Raw genomic sequence first — 12,228 nt, 5'->3', positions numbered from 1 at the left:
CCCCCAGTTCCTGCCACGGAGGATGGCTGGCAGATCTCAGCTGGAAACCGTGGGCCTGAGTAAGCGATACTCCTCAGTAAAGAGCATCACGGTATTCTTCGAATCCATATTCTGTTTGTTAGTAGTCTTTTATATCAATGCTGCACCACAGTATCAATCAAATTGTAATGCTGTCAAACTTTAATTTTGCAAGTATCTTCCAAAGCTCAGCCAGGCTTCTCTCGCGCGTAGCGAGGGCCTCGATGCTAATACATCTTTCATTACCTCTACCAATACTCCAAACCCACAAGTTATTAACAGCAATTACTTTCAGTGCATCACTCTACTAGCAGAAAATACCTACCTTTTCTGTATTAAAGCTAAACCATTCTACACTTTGGTTCAAGGCTCCATAGTCAATTCTGTTATATCAAATCCTTACATGTATGTTACAGTAACTAAGAAAACTTATCTTCCCAAAAAGCCTTGCCTTCTTTCCATTTGCCCAGCTCCATAAACACTGCTGCTAAAAGCCTTAAAATAAAATGCAAGTTTTTTAAAACTGGCAGCCTGTCAAATGACCTGCATTTTGAGGATACAAGTGGGACAAAGTCCAAGGTATCCGAAACCCTCGCTGAAGCAAAGCATAGCATTTTAGTACAGTAACGAATCCTCCGTTGTCTCTATAACCCCTCACCTGCTGAGAAGGTGTTCCTCAGGTTAATTCAACACCTTTAATGAGGCTTCAGGTTTTGCTGTCTTTGCACCTATCGCTCTCTCTGGTGCCTGGGAAACGTTTTGGCATGGAGCTGGAGGACGCGCAGGCCAGGAGAGATGCCGAGGGTTTTGAAGCAATAGGCAGAGATACAATGCAGCCTTACACATTTGCAAACTTGTATATACAAGGCTGCTCTGGTTTTTTTTAAACCTTCTGCTGTTTCACTGACACCTCTGCAGTTCCCCCAGCAAAACCAGTACTACAGCCCAGAGCCTCACGCTCATCGGCAGCATCTAGTTGAGGCTCTGTCGGGTTAAATCCAGCAAGGAAAACCCAAAGAGCATCCTAAACACTGACAAAAGCCAGAAGTTTGCACAACGTAGGAGGGGCTGAAGGTGGAAGCAGAAAGCTGCTGATGCTGCCAACTCCAGCTGGAAAGCCGAGCTGGCTGCCACCGCTGAAGAAAGGGCGGCAGCTTGAGAGCGCCCAGGCTTTCCGGGGAAAAGGAGGGTGGCTAATCGGAGCAGCAACACGTAGCTCCCACCATGTCCCTTCTCCGGTGCCTCCCCATCTGGGCAGCAGAGAAGCAGCAAGCCCCGTTTTCCTTCTCAGCTCTTTGTCCCAGGTACCAACCTGTTCTGTCTCCCACTTCTCTTGCCAGGGAAAGAACGACCTGGATCACCACCTGTGTTTTGGGATAACAAAATTTTCTGTGCAAGTTCAGCCTGACTCTGATCAACCTCTGCAGGATGCTGCTTGCCCCCACTCTCAGCTTCTGGATCTCCAAAGGACAAACAAATACCATGACAGCTCCATTTGGGGTTGCTTTGGTGACTCTACGTGGTAGTAAAACTAGAGCACTTTGTATTGGGACTGAGCTTTGTCTCAGCATAGTTAATATCTTGCCCTGAGGTCAAACCATCTGGGTTTTTCTGAGCAGAAAAGACAAGCCTGGAGCTTTAAAACATCCACAGCCAGCAGAACCAGCACTCCCGTCAATGTAGTACAACCTGCTTTTCCCCGCGAGTTAATGTTGACACAGCTAGAAGGAAGCAGTAAAAAAAAAAGGTGTATATTGCACAGTCTACCAAGAAAGCTCAAACTGAACAGGATAAAAAATACTGAAATACACTTCCCACCCTCTGTACTGAATTTAAAAATACCAGCTTTTCATGAAACCTGGGTTCAAAAAGAGTGAAAATAGTTGTAGATGATGAAGACAGACTTAATTGATTCATCTGAGGGAACTTCATATTCCATCTACCAGTAACTAAGAAATTGGGCTCCCATAAAGAGATTTATTGCCTTTTCCTGTAGTTTTAGCACCCCTTTCAATGTGGACTATAGTGAAATCCACACAATACGGATAAATACCTGAACTTTGCATTTGTTATGACAACATGAAAAGCTTTTGTTTTTGCATAGAGCCTTATTAAGGTGCAACGTATTATAAAGCAAAACTTATTAAATTACTGGGATTTTACAAATAGGAAAAGTGAGGTAGGAAAACCAAATGAGTCAGGCTTAAATCTGTCATTTGACCAACCTCCCTTTCCCAGTTAAAAATTAAGTTTACTTAGGGCAAATACTGCCTTACCTGTGACTTCTGCAAAGCCATTACTCTATGTGATCCCTCTCTGCATTTAACTACAGAGATGTGGCCTAATGCAACAGAGTAATTCACCACCCGTTTGGTGCCAGTACGAGCCTTATATCTAAAGAAAAACTTGCTCATGGCCATTAAAACTAAAGACCGAAGGAATCAATAACGTCTAGAAACTTATTTCAAAATTCTTCTCCCAAACGGACTTGTAACATGGGTGGAAACAGGAGCAGAGTTTCTGTCATACTAGAAAATAGATGTATCAGTTTCATGGAAGTTTCTTTTAAGAAGAAAATGAGGAAGCTCCAAAATATCAAGATGGCCCACTTTCGCGTGCTTAATTGCAAATATTCCACCTCTACTTAGAACATGTGTATTTGCGACATTGCTTAAATAATGCTTCTTGATTCACTGACGAATGCCCTTGTATTCACGGGCAATAAGAAGAAATGTACACAAAAAGGAGGAAAAGTATAAACAAACAGAGGGCAATAAAGTTACTGATTAGGACTATAGAAAATGATAATCAAAGCTAGGAGCTGAAGGTAAAAGTTTCAACTTCAGCCCAATGAAGAACAGGGAACTTCTCTTAGAGCACATTAAAGCCGAGAGGATTGCGAGACGCTGCCAGGGCGGCACAGAGCTAGCGATGGTGCAGGGAGCCCGAGTGGTCCAGCGCCGCCGGAGGCCGGCAGCCAAGGTCTCTGCTAACCGCTGATGCTCATGTTTAGTACGTCCTTCCGAATACGGTAGGAGCTCATTTAGATGCAAAGAAAATGCTGCATTACCAATGTCAAAACCCGCCAAGCAAATCCCCCCCATCACTGGAGCCGGGTAGCTGAAACCCAGAAACACCCCCCGGCTCTGGAAAGCCGACAGGGCTGCAGCGGGCGGCCGGCGGAGGAGCGCGACGGGTGCCGCGCCGACACGTGCTAGGAACCGCAGGTCTCGCTGTAGCCTTTTACTCCTTATCGACGGGTTTGACCGATAAAAGCAACTCCACAGCTCGGAGAGTCTTTTCTAGCAGTGGATTCACTACCACATGATAGCCTTAAAAAACACAAAAGAACAGCATACAACAAAAGGGCGAATTAAAAGCTGAGGAACTGGTTAATGGCTCAAAAGCCGTTGTCAAAGGGAACCATCATTCAATGGCATGTTCCATTTTTAGCTAATGACCGTCTAAAGGGGTCCTCCTAGACCCAGCACTACCAAACATTACACCAGTGACCTGGACGAAAAAGATAAAATCCTTTTAATAAAACGTGCAGATGAGACAAAGATAAACAGATCACTAAATAATGAGAAGGGAACACCAGAAAATTGTATGGATTCATTTGAATTGCTGGTAAAGAGCCCGCTCAAACACAACACGCCGCCGTGCCGAGCCTGGACCGCACGCGTGCAGGGCTTAACTACAGCATGGGGCGGCGGGTCTCCAGCCGGGGCCGAACGACAAAGTGACGAAAACCATCCTTCAGAAAAATTATTATTATTAAATTTAGAGGATTCTAATAATCCCAGTTATAACCCAGCCTGGGTGTGCGCTGGCACAACCGAGGAAGCAGTAGCTTGTGGCGTGGGGCTGGGAAGGGAAACCAGCGCAGAGGAAAGGGCAGGTAACGATAAACTAGCTTTGCAACGAGAGAAATGAAACCATGCCTTCGGAGCCGGGCTGGGGCAGGAAAGCCGATGGGAGCCCTAGCATGATGGGAACAGGACAAAACACGATGAATCGGGAAGACATGTTAACCCTGGATCATCAGCAAGAGCAATGCTGGAATACTGCATCCGGTTTTGGGAAAAAACCTGAAGAGAACGCAGAGCAGAGCCACCAAAATGTATGTGCACTGTGTAAACATCTCCCAGCAAGAGGTTTAAGAGCCCAAAACAAAACACACGGAAGAACCAAGACTGGAAGCTGAAACCAGAATGAATCTAAATGAGAAGTTGGAAATGTTTTGAACAGCGAAAGATTAACAGATTACCATCGAGAACGATACATTGCCCACCACCTCCGGTTACATTCACATCGGAGCTGGACGCTTTACCAGAAGAGGTACTTCACTCAAAACAGGTTTTAATTTTCAAAAACATTACTGGGCTGAAGTTGATTCAAACGGATGAAGTTCAGAGGATCTAAAGATGAAGGTCTGTCTAGCCTCAACCTCTGTCATCAGTGGGCAGGACTACCCACCCCGCTTATTTCCATGCAATTTAACCTGGCTGCCAAACACAGGTTGCACAACAACCCTGTTGGATACGTATTGCCCCACGGAGCACTTAACAGAAACCGGGAAACCATCAGGCTCACGTGCCCGGAGCCAGCGGCACAGAGTAGGGCAGGGCGCAGCCGAGCAGCAGCTCTAAGGGGCAACTGCCTCGCCGGCCCTCCCGGGCGCCAACCGTCCTGACTTTCTTCCGCCCACGCGCTAAAGGCTACAGCTTCACATTTGACAGTTTTGGTTATGCATTAAACACACATGACAGCAAAAATTTGCTGTACGTTGAATTTTTAGGAGGGCAGAAAGCAAAGGGGATGCCATAGGAAAATAAATAGCCCAAGGAATGTTGTACTGCCTACTCATTCCCCTATTTAATAATAAGTGAGTGAGGAAGGTTAAATGAGCAGGAACAAAGGTCAAATTACAGGCCAGCTACTCATTACCTTAATGCAAAACATGCTTCTTCACTGTTTGCAATTTCCATGTTTGGAGCTAAATTTGTGCACGTTACACAGCCACGCTGGGAGTTTTATCAGCCGAATGTCTGCTCCCTAATTAAGCTTTTCTAGCAGTAGCAGGGACTTATCCGTTGCTGGGATTAACTCCTCTCTGCCCAGAAAGGGGGTGTGCAAGACGGTGGACGTGGGGCCTCTTGCACTGTCACTGCAGAAGCTGGGCCAGTTTTTCTAGGTATGCTGAAACTGTGAGAGTTTAAACCATGAGGAATCCAAGGAAGGAAGGGATTTTATTTTAATGTGTTAAGTTTTAACATCCAAAGCTGTTGACCAAGCCCTAATGAAAACTGAAGCAAGAGTAACTAAGCAAACTACAGTCTGATATGACTGTCTATTTAATTAGCTTTGTATGGGCAGTTTCCCTCACCCATTTCAAATCTTGATGAGGTTCAGGGGATAATACTGTAGGGCTGACACCTTAAAGCAGAATAAATAGAAGCATCATCAGGATTTTTATTTAGAAAAAAATATTTTTAGTTTTATTATTGCACGTAAACATGGCTCATTTGATTTTTGGCAGGCGGAAGATTTGTACTGGTAAAAGAAATTGTCAGAGATCTATTACGACTGGAGGATGCCATTATGTGTCAGTAGAATACACAAAGTTTATAAAAAAATCAAAAGACTTAAAGCAAGAATGCCTGGGTCCCGAAATCATAGGAGATGCAAGACTTGAGCAATCAAGGGAAAGATGTTCACCACCTCTGCTGGGAAAGGAAGAGAGAGGAGAACAGGAAGGGCAGTTTTGAAAATCTCCAGGGATGAAGATTTCATGAGCTCCCTGGCCCCGGTAGGCACCACACTCTTTGGGAAGAATTTTTGCCCCTTCTGTTTAGCCAAGATGTCCTTTGCTGCAAGTTGTGACCATTGCTTCTTGTCTTTTTCCTGTCTGAGGAACATCTGGCTCCAGGTTCTCTACAACCTGCTTCTAGACAGCAGAAGACCGCAATTAGATCCCTCCTTAGATTTCTCTTCCTTCGGCTAATCCATCCTGGCTTTCTCAGCCTTCCCCCACAGATTCAGCCCCCTGCCTTCCTGGCAGCCCTCCGTCAGCCTCTCTCCTGTCTGTGAATATTCCTCTTCTACTGGAGGGCCCAAAACTGGCCACAGGGCTCGAGACGCAGTCTCACAACTGCTGAGGAGAAGGGAATAACCTCTTCAGTTGACACCGCTCCCAGCCCACTCCTCCAGCTTGTCAAGGTCCCCCTGAACAGCAGGTCCACCACCGCCCCGCAACTTTTTGCCATCCGAAAAACCAGGCAAGGGTGCATTCCCTTCCAGCGTCCAGGCCACTGCTGAAGACGTTAAACAGTATCAGCCCCTCTATCAACCCAGAAGAACAACGTTTAGCCAGCTGCCAGGCAGACTTCAGACCACCGACCTCTACTCTCTAAGCCTCCCAAGTCCAGCCAGCTTTTCACCCACTTTGCACCTCTTCAGTTCGGCGATCGTCATTCTCTGGGAAACTGTGCTGAAAGCCTTGCTGCCGTCAAACGACACCCACCGCTCCTCCCTCCGGCACGCAGCCAGTCACTTCTTCACAGAGAGCCATCAGGGTCGTCAGGCCTGATTTGCCCACGCTGGCTGTTTCCAGTCACCTCCTTGTCCTTCAGATGCTTGAAAATGGCTTCCGTGAGGACTTCTTCCATAGTGTCCCCACGAACTGAGGTTAGGCTGACTGGCCTGTAGCTCCCCAATCCTCCTCCTTGCCCGTTCTGAAGATGGGCATAACATTTGTGTTTCCCCCTCCACCATCAGTGACCGCTGCGGCCTGCCCGATCCTTCCAGGAACGATGGCCCCACAGGGGCCTCAGCCCTCTCCCACGCTGCCCTTGGACATGTCTAGCCGGGTCCCAGGTGCCCATCACTAGCCTGATCCTCACCCCCACACGTTGCACCTCTCTCTCCCTCAACCATTGCTCCCAGGCGCAGATTAGAAGGCCTTTCAGAATAACACAGTTTTTCTCCCTACATGATACAGTGATGCTTTCTGAAACTATTTTAGTCTTTCAGTTTACATATCTGATGCTCTATGCCTTCACTATAGGCAGTTACCCCGCTACAACACACATGTAAAATCTACCCGGTCCTAACGGCAGCAAATTAAACTCGTTTTGCACACATAGAAGTGATTACCTAAGATGGAAACCAACACAGAAACATAGCTGTAAATTTCTTTCTATTCACTACACAGCAAAACAACCATGTGTCATGGTCATACTGCAATATGGCTAATTTTTAGAATAAAAATATATGTTAGAGGAGTGCTCTCATACGGTGTTGCTTTGGAGCATATTTAACAAAGCCTCATCTCAGATCATTTACCTTTCTGGCATCTTGTGCTTCACATGATTGTTTTTAGTAGTTGCCCAAAGCTGTTTAGTAGAATTAATATCATCATGTGTTAATTGTCCTTCAAAGACACAGTAAGAAACTTGTTGCTGTCGTGCAGGATATCTTACTGAGGGAAATATTCTTGATTAATGCTGCGGTACTTATGTGGATCAAAGGAATGCTGCAAAAACACTGCTAGATTTTCTGCTGAAAACTTTACATTTTCCACTAAAAAATACAACTAGAATTGACGTGAACTGGGAAACAGCGAAAACTCGGTGCTGATTTTCCTCGTGCAAGTTCATCCCCTATGGAGCCACTAGAGCTGTACGTCTCGGGTTAAGCAGGGCTGGCCGTAAGCACAGGCAACTCCTGCGGTCTTACCAGTTTCCTGCGCATCCTCCCTTAGGCAGCAGCGGGACGGAGGGCTGTCATCTGTGCCTGTTCTGCTTTCCGCATTAGCCCTCCGTAACTTCGTGTCGTAACACGTGGCTACCTTATCTGTGCAAGAGACCACCGTGTCTCCTGGCCTGGGACAGCATCTGCATTTCTTTACTAGTTGCAAGATTGCCTGACCTACAACAAAGCCATCCTGGCATCCAAAACCAGGAGCCTGGTTTAAGTTATCGCTAGACTATTTGTTAAAGAACATTTTTAAGCTTTTCTCTGCAATCAGAGAAACATGCTAGGAATGTCTTTAAGAATAAACAAAACCTCGATTTTGCAACTAAACAGATGAATCCCAGACTGCAAAACGTTATCTGTGATATTAACACAAACTCTCAAAATAAAGAAAAGCTTGACATGGCAAAAAAAAAAAAAAGAAAATTTAAACGGTGTCTCATGACAACTCATACTAGAGTCCACAAGACATTTAAAGTCCAAGATTTTTCAGCTCGCAGGCCGAATGCGAGACTGGCAGGGAAAGGAAACTTCTTGTAGCACTTGCGTGACAGCACTGAGGATCAGAAACCTGGCGGGGAGCAGAGCGCAGTCAGGCCTGTGGTACCATCAGCTCCACATAAAACAGGTATTCAGTTACTTCTGCCAAGAGTAGGATTTAATACTGATCTTCAATTCATTTAGTGTTTTAAGAAGAAAACAAACCAACAACCAACCATTTTGAAGACCAAATCCTTGCAAGTTCCTTTGGCAAAATCTTACTTTACGTAAAGCAGCCCAGCTTGTGCAACGCGGTCAAAATGACCAGAGCAGAGTCAATAGGATTTGCCTCAACTTATCCCACCTGGCAGCAAATTCCACTATTAAACACAGCAACAGAGACCAGCAAGGCACCTTCTGAGCCACCCAGCCCCATCCCCAAGGAGCGCAGGCTCCCACACACCACTGAATCCGACCATAATTCTGTCTGATTGTGTCACCTTAAGCCTACAGGTTGTTTGCCCCACTATTTGCTTATTTAAAATACTTCAAAACTGACTTAAAAGAGTGGTTACATGTTTTCTACGTAAATCCTGTTAAAAAAACCAACAATCCCCCCCACACCCTTAACCTATTTGCTGGTAACATAATGTACTGAAACACGTGAATACTCTTTGATTCAGAATAAAGTGCGTAGCGTTGATAAGAACACATAGCTACACCGAGGTTAATCATTCATATCTTATCAAAAGCAGTAATAATGATGTTTCTCCTTTCTACAGTTGTTTCGCCCAAGTATCTCTGTTTACTGGAAGATAAGATTTTACTTCACAGAGAAATAATTTTTAAATATGCTCTTTCATCATATTTTCAAAGTCAGCCAGGGCTAACGTGGTGCCCCGAGCCAGCTCCCCCCGCCTCCACGCCGCGCAGCCAATTTGGGGAAAAACAGGCACAGGGAGGGAGCGAGACACGACGTGCTCTCCTTTACTCCTGCCCCCAAACCGTGCAAGACCTAGGGGCGACCACCGCAGCCACCGAAGCCCAACTTCCCAGGCGACAGCACGAGCCACCCGTGAAACGCTTCTGTAGCATGGAGGTTTCCATCTGAACAACCGCAGCAGCGGCCGCAGAGGGTGGACGGAGGAAGGCGGTTCGCGTGCCGGGCCAGGCCAGGCACCCCGCCAGGGCTGCCGCGAGCCGGGGACGCTCGACGCGGAGCCCACGGGGCACCCAGCTCCTCCCGATAGGCTCCCGGCTTGGGCACCCGGCTGGAGAGACAACGCTATTCGGGGCTTCTGGTCGGAATAACAAATGCTGCCAGAGCAATCACCTAAGACGGAAAAGGCTTTGGCCGGACAAGGAATTATAGGGATATTACATATTTAAAGAAATCCAGCGTAGAAAAGGATGCCACACCTAACACGCTGGTTAGGTTGAAGCGTGCTTGGAGCCCGGTCTCTAACCGGCTCAGGTGAAGCATACTAAAGCACACAGTTTTTTCTTACCCTGGATTTCCATATTCATTAGCTAACTATGCTAATATACCTTTTAAAGTCTAGCTTAGGTGAAGCCAGAGACCAAAAAAGGCATCATAACAAATGGTACTGGGCAAAACTCTGCTTTAGATGCGGAGGTCTACGGGAGACGCAGGGAGGCGAGCTCCTGCACCCGGGACTTCCCGAGCAGGGAAGGGCAGAAGAAAGCAAACAGTAAGTGTGTGTAGAGAGGTTTCATAATACAAAGCAATAAAGCAAATTTCTTCCTTTCCTGAGAAAACTCAATTTGTCACAGCTAAATGAACCACCTCAGCTGTATCTATGAGTTACTTAGTGCATGGTTACAAACACATACGCAGACCAAAACGTGCAAACAGGGACGCTCAGCTGGACTCCTAAATAATCAACCTTATCTGTATTCGTACTGAATATTGATCTGCATCTGCCTTCAAGTTAAGCTCAACAGCTATGCACTCATTTTTATTTTCAAAGGCTTCTTCTGACTGATTCAAGGTGGGCTGGCTCACACTTGGGGTCACGTGCAGAATCTGAGACCAAAGATGAATTTTGGTACCTAAGTTCAGAGTGGGAACCAGTGACTTCATTGCAGCTAGCTCCATGGAAGTGTTGGGACCTCTATGTCTATACTACACGTGTAATTTATACATGCATATATGTTATTTAGGAAAAAAGGAATTGATAATTTAACTAAAAAATTTTTACAAATGCTTATGCTGATTTCAAAATATAGCATGGTATGAAAGTGTTAAATCACTGTTCCCACGTAAAGGCCAGATTCTCAGCTCAGATTTCATGAACGACAGAGACCTACACCACAGACCCTGCGTGTATTCTGAGCATCTGGCCCAAACCTTTAATTGATGTGCTAAGCTACAGAAAGCACTTACATCATTTCGTATTGATTCTGCTATTAGAAAAGCTCAATTATTCTCTTAATTACTTTATTTCAATAATAATGTGCTGTTTTCCTACTGAGCAAGTCATTCTCTTCCAACCTCCGGAGCTCAGGAAGGTATTATTTCGATAACGTTCCCTCCGCTGGAATAAATTGTTAATTTCCAAAAAAATAATAAAAAGAGAAAATAATTACTACATCGCTGTCAGCAGAAGGCCGGGACTACTGGAAGAGTATAACCTTATGCATTGCTGGCAAAGGAGCAACAGGACCACCTACCACAGATTTGGGCTTGCTGACCGCCACCAGATTGGCCAGAAAATCTTCATCGTACAGCTGGCTGAAGACGTGGGCGTTGTAAGCCACCATCACAGAGATTTCTTCCATCATCTTGTCGGCGGACTGGCGTCAGCAGCGAGCGCGGGGTCGCAGGGCGCTGGCGTGCGGCTCCTCACCGCGCCGTGCCGTGCCGTGCCGTGCCGCGCCGTGCCGCGCTGCCGGCAGCTCACACCCACCTGCAGACGCCGATGAGGAAGGAGCGTCACGGGAAAGCGTGAGCCGGCGGCGCAGCTCCCGCAGGTATTTCCCTCCCCAGGGCTGCCCCGTCTCCCTGCGGCAAGCGCGTACGAAACACCTGCTCGCGCTCTCACCGGGCGACGGGGCCCCGGCACCTGCCGAAGCTTGAAGAAGTCCTGGGGAGAAGGTGAAATTCCAGCACGAGGCTGCAGATGAAAACGCAGCAGCCAAAGCAAATTATTATTAAGCAAACAAATGTCCGTCAGCACCTGACAGCAGAAGCGGAGTTATTTCTGTTTGCCTCAAACTTTTTTGGCAATGCGTTATTCTTTACATCCAGCTTATAGCAGAAAGCTGATACTCTTGTTGGCAGAGTCTTCCTTTGCAGGGGACTGTTCCTTTTGGCTTGCTCTGTAAGCTCGCAGAGAACAGCGTACGGAGGATTTCTTCCGGGCGTTCTTGCAATTTTCCACAGGTTTCCGAATCTTCCCCTCGAACCTCCCGCGAAGCGCTCACGCTTCCCTTTCCGCAGACCTGACTTGCGTCTGGCACCTGTCAGAGGCCTTTTGGTGGTGGTATTAAGTCACCACCTCACACCCCAAAAAATCCTTTTGCTTCCATTTGTAACACAGGGCAAAACAGTCCCGCAGAACCAACGCAAACTGTAAAGTGCTCCTTGAACGAGCTCGTGCCTCTCCAAGCGAAATAAAACCAGTTTATCCAACTGATCGTTTCCAGGGCTGAAGGTCTTTAACACGAACCTAGGCCTGTTTTGCTTTTGATCACAAAGCGACACGCTATCTCTCGCCTAGGAGCCCTGCGCAGCGCAGCAGCCGTCCAGACGCCGTCTGCCTTGCCAAGGCAGGAATCCCAACGTCCGCCTGACGCAGAGGGAAAGCCAGCGCAAGGGGAGAAGTTCGGGAAGCTTATTAAAAATCAGAATTCACAAAACTAAATTTCAGCAAGCAAAAACACCTGACTGAATTAGCGCTTCTCTTCAGACTCATCCACCACGTTTTCACTCTCTCTGGTAGCGGCGTG

The 12,228-nt window shown here is 46.7% G+C and overlaps 1 protein-coding gene across 9 annotated transcripts in view; it reads right to left on the bottom strand.

The window, feature by feature from the left end:
• RABGAP1L (RAB GTPase activating protein 1 like) overlaps nt 1–12,228 on the bottom strand; it is a 263,348-nt gene that overhangs the window by 21,913 nt on the left and 229,207 nt on the right. The gene's annotated exons all lie outside the window — the stretch shown is intronic.

The sequence above is a fragment of the Dromaius novaehollandiae genome, chromosome 8 (genome assembly GCF_036370855.1).
Source record: "Dromaius novaehollandiae isolate bDroNov1 chromosome 8, bDroNov1.hap1, whole genome shotgun sequence".
In the NCBI taxonomy this organism is placed as follows: Eukaryota; Metazoa; Chordata; class Aves; order Casuariiformes; family Dromaiidae; genus Dromaius; species Dromaius novaehollandiae.
Note: the sequence above shows the minus strand (reverse complement) of the source record. Positions and strands in the feature narration are given on the sequence as shown.